Here is a 5,464-nt window from a genome sequence, read left to right on the forward strand (position 1 = left end):
TAATAATAATAATGTGCACCCCCAACCCCTGGGGTCCCGCAACGGGCCCCCAACAGGGAACCCTGCCTGGCTTTCCATGGCCGGGTCTACGCCATGGAAAGCCCTGCACCGCCGCCCATCCTAATATGGATGGCGGTGACACCGCCACCATATTGACGCCCTTCTCCGCCCAGTCGCCTCTCTGACCGGCGGAAAACCGGCAGACGGTCTTTCCGTCCGCCGGGGTCCCCACTGCCATCGTAATATTGCGATTCGCCCACCATCCTAAAAGACCAATAATTAGCAATCAAAGAGTGCCACAGCAAAGTGGAAAGTGGCAGTACATTTTTACCTCTTTTATGGGAGCAAACCCAACCACAATGTGTCCTATTCACAGTTTGCCTGTAATCATGTTTTTGGCCCCAAACCCTGGATTTCGTCCAAAACTCTATTACACGTATGCTGGCATTTCAGGTCTCATATACAGAAGGGGTGGAATACTGGAAAAATACATGTGGAAAACAGTGCAGTAAACCCACTCTCCGTATTATTCGCCTTTCCAGATGTGGAAATGGGGAATCACTCAGTACAGTAACACTAATACTGCCCAGCATATGTGTTACTGGTTATGGCATTATAGGCAACTTTATACCGGGCCACATCCCAAAGATGCTATTCTAGGGCAAAGGGAGAATCCATGAACCATCCTGAGGATGACATTTTGAGAGGAGTCTTCAACCAACCTCCAAGACCGAATTTTAGGAATAAAAAATACACCACTCAAAGCTGTTGACTGATTTTAAGTGATCAACAAAAAAAGATTTATGAAGCAGTGTTGAAGGGGGGTGCCTTGGCTCCCCCCACGTGTTTATTATCTACAGTACCGCATATGAATGGAAGGAGGTTGTGCCATTCAGCTGAAAGAATGCTTGTGTTGCACTTTCTGCCCTGTGGGAGAGCTTATGCTCAATAAAGAAGGATGAGTTGGTTATGGTGACAAGTCAGTGATGGAGGACATAGGCCTGATCTGTTTGTAATGAAAAGTTATAACAGGGGCAATAGGCTTGATTTCTTATTGTGAAAAGCATTTCTTAAGACCACCTAGTCTTTAAGGGTGGATTGTTATTTCAGTGTGTTAGAGCCTGTATATATGTAGGCCCATATTTATCATGGTTTGTGTTGCCCTTACGTCATGCACGGGGGCGCAAGGGCGACGCAAAAGCTAAGTGAGATTTATCAAGCCTCGCAAGGCCACCTTGCATCCCTGCATGGCTTGATACATCTAGAGTAACACAATGCTGTGTAAATAAGCTATTCTCACCGCTCAAGTATGACCATTGTAGAGTCGGTCTGCAATTTAAGTCATAATTCATGCAAATATGAATTAATTACTAAGGACAATTCGGCGTACTGTAGGAAAGTCACATCAAGATTCAAATGTTGGTTTAATGGTCAGATGACTTGGTACTGCGAAGACTCTTGAACTCACGCAGGGTCGAAACGTCAGCATAAACCCCCTTGGTTTTCTGATAAATTGATAGCAGTAGGGATTGTGGAGTCTTACTGCAGTCTAATACGTATACTAATGAATAATATGTTAAAGCAAGGAAATTATATTTTGTTCCTGTTCTCTTGCCTCAACTCCCCTTCAATGTCCACCCCCTCTTCCTCAAACCTTTTCTCTCAATTTGATCATGATAGAATCTTTTATACAAACCTTAACTCTCAGGAAACACCTGAATCATAGTCTCTGGCCACAATGGGGGAAAAAACTGGAGAGCACCCTCTCTACCAGCCAACCACAAAACAGGTGTCAGTACCAAATTGACATCATGGCACTTCATAATGTGGGTCAGGTAATCACCCTGCAGTGTTGCAGTGCCTTTTATCATCCCTGCAATAAAACAGTCTCACCCCCAGTACCAAACACCTTGACGAGTAATGTTACTGTTACTTTACAAGCCACTTCTCACAGCTGCAAGTACCAGAAAAACAGATTGGGGATGTAATTTAGGAGCTCGACATCCACTCAGTTCCCCATTTGCTGTCTCACACCCTTTATTATCTATGGCTTTTCCTTTGTATATCCAGGTCCATTGGTCTCCAGTGCCCATTCCAGACCCATTTACATTTACTAACTCATTTCCCACCCTTGATGGGCAACCTACAGTATCTTTACATGTTTATCTAGGAATATTGGACCTCACTTTGATGTCAGTGAGACAGGCTGTCGTTGGTGGTCCCACTGACGTCCAGGCCTTGGGTCCAACTGCTGCATTATGATGCGGACGGACGGACCGCAGCAGTCTGGGAAACAGACCACCGTCTTCGACATGCACAAGGAGCCCATTGAGGTGGCGGTCAGACACTAATCCCTACAATGGAGGCAGTGGCTGCGTAGGGAATAGGATGTCCATTTCATGGTGGTCCCACTGCCATGAAAAAGTTGTTGGAAAGGGACTTTGAGGGCACAAGCAGGTTCCCCATCCCTTGCGGGTCACTGCTAAGTGGCCTGGGGGACACATATAGTTCCCCCATACATCTATGCAGCGTGTGCCTGGCACATGGTTCATGAGTGTTTGAAAAGCGCCTTTTTGAACTGCGGTTTGTGCTGCAGCCCTTTTCTGGGCCTGAGCAGAAGTCACAGTAGATAAAGGCACTTTACGACACCCTGCATGGCGGTCGCATCATAATGGGGCGGACGGGACCGCCAACGTCTTGTTCAGTGGTCATCTGCCTGCAGCGATAGCCATCGTAATGAGGCCCATTGATCTTCTGTGTCTGTCCTAGGCCCATTTACCCAGTCTATTTCTGGGGGGAACAGCGTTTACAACGCAACTTTTACCACGCAGTACCTTTACCACGCAACTTTTACAACGCAAGTCGTTACAACAACTTGCGCTGGGGGGCGATGTAGAATAGGGAATAGTTTAATTTACTATCCAAAACCTTCCCTACTATCCACGGGGACTGGAGTTGGAATAGTAAATTAAACTATTCACTATCCAGCTCCCCCCAACGACTTGCGTTGTAAAACCTGCGTGGTAAAGGCATGCGTTGTAAAAGCATGCGTAGTAACGACATACATCCATTTCTGGTCAAGCCTTTGACCGGTAACCTACATTTATCATTTCCATCTGAAGATCATTGCTTCCTGGTGCATGTCGCAGGCCGAACCATCTGCATAATGCCCTTGCCCCGCCCTTGTGATGAACACCCAGCGCCACCAGCCCTCTCTACGGCACAAGCCTCTGGTAGGCCAAACACCAGTGACGAGGCAGAGGGGCTGTGAGCTTGAAAAGAGTCTTCACCATCAGCCCTTGGTTTAGTCACGTGGGTGCAAAATATTGCACATCTGTTAACATCACTGACCTCCAAAACACAAGATGCAGCTTGATTTACAAATGTCTTAGTATAAAGCACAAAATACAGTCTTAGGTCCTGGTGTGGATTTTAAGAGAAACTCCTCTGGTTTTTGGATGAAGTAGTCAATCCTCAGCTGGGGGATTCTCCTCCAATGGGGTCTCACAATAGAATAACTCCTGAGAAGTAGGGTGGAGGTAATTTAGCCAACAGATCCCCCACCACATCTGGTTTTACAACTTGTCACTGGTGCGGCCCTCCTGCTTCACCGACAGGGCTTCAGGCCACGAGGCAGTATGATGGTAACACTTTGATTCCTTTTATAAATCTGTAATGCTAAAGAAAATCCCATATCTGGCATGTTTTATGTATTTGATGCATATGATGTGGGGCTCATTGTTTGAAAACACTCTTGCTTTAAAGTATTTTCCCTGGTTTCCTGGATAAAGCTTCATGTACCTTCAGCCTTGTCCGAAGCTGGCGCGAGGCCTTGGGTCAAAAGCTAATGCGGGGCCCTCTGGGCTTCTATTCCGTTTTGGCAGAGTGCAACAAACACCCGCTGCTTCTATCAAACAAGCATTTACAATGCAATAGGTCTCTTATATACAAAACTCTCAAAAATGCCAGACCTAGTGCATTGCAAATGGTTGTTTGCAAATGCACCCAATGCCGTGCTTTCAGTTTAATGGCAGCCACGACCCTTCCCTTAGCCGTGGCTCGTCTAAATAAAGGGGTGCGGCCGCAATTAAAATAAAAGCGCTCCATGGGGCGCTTTTACAAACAAAAGTTAAATACAAAATAGAAAAAAAACTTGCAGCTGGGTCACGTTTGGCGCCGGAAAACGACAGCAAATAAACCAAAGGTGGGGCCGCCACTGTGGCGTGTCGTGCTATGAGAAAAAAAATAAAGCCTTATGAGAGAGAGATCGTGGTGAAAAGCTTTTAACAAAATAGTGCTGCAAGGCAGTAATTAGAGCCTACAGAGCGCCAACACACATAACAGGGGATGTTCTCATGGAAGGTAACAAATGAAGACAAGGCGGTACTAAGGAGGGGACTAACAAGCCTATCAACGCATTAGAAACCAGCATTCACCAAGGACAATGACACCAGCCAATGAGAAATATGGGGAAGCAGTGGGCGGAGTTTCATGACCATACTTGAATACTGCATGACTCATAGAGCAGCGCATGCGCTGCCCCGGCTCGACCTAAAAATGTACTTCAGTGAAAGAGCAAATGTGGCATCTAGAGCCATCCCTTTGTGTAGTCTGACCGCACAAGCTGTCTCATACTAAAGAAAATGACAGGCGTGTTTGCAATTAAATGTATCGAAATAAATGTTGCTAAAGGAGAGAAGATCTGGGCATAAAGTTTAATGCTGGTGTAATTCTACAGAAAAGCTGCAAAGACAGCATATGTACAAACATGTTTTGTGAATATTTTCATTTTTCTCTTTTAAATAAACAAATTGTAATACACTTTAAATGTTGTTTATAAACTAAACCAACTATATTTCGATATCTCTAGAATGATAGTCTGTATATAATCATGTCAAAGAGATTTATCAAATGTCTGTCTTCTACGCTTGGCTGAGCATAGAATTTGTTTTTAATTGTATGTTTATATGTTTGTTTTTACGGCAGCCCTGAAGAAGCCCCTAGTGGACGAAACGCGTCAGCTGTGCAATCCTTTTTTTCTTCACGTTGTTTGGAATAAAAAAGAATCGAAACTAAGGAACTCCATTTCTGTGATTATTAGACTTATAACTGCTTTTACTGTCTTTAAATTGTGTTGTGCACCTGTGCGTGTATGTACACAACTATGTTTCGACTTAAGATAACAGGTACGCCAGAGTCTAAACAAGGAAAAGCCTGAATCCTTTGTCAAGCAGGGATGATTTTCGCACATGATTAAACCCAAAGTACTTTCAAGTGACTTCAAACAGATGGCCAAGAATGTTCTCTCTTGACCCCAAGCCAAAGGCTGGAGGGCCCTGCCAATGTCCTGTGATTAGGTCAATGGAAGTGCCAATCTCACAGTATCCACTAACCTGCCATCTTGAGTAGGGAGCAGCATCATTTTTTATGTACTGACTCAAACAGTGATAACCAGAGCTCCTTT

This window comes from Lissotriton vulgaris, chromosome 7 (genome assembly GCF_964263255.1).
Source record: "Lissotriton vulgaris chromosome 7, aLisVul1.2, whole genome shotgun sequence".
In the NCBI taxonomy this organism is placed as follows: domain Eukaryota; kingdom Metazoa; phylum Chordata; class Amphibia; order Caudata; family Salamandridae; genus Lissotriton; species Lissotriton vulgaris.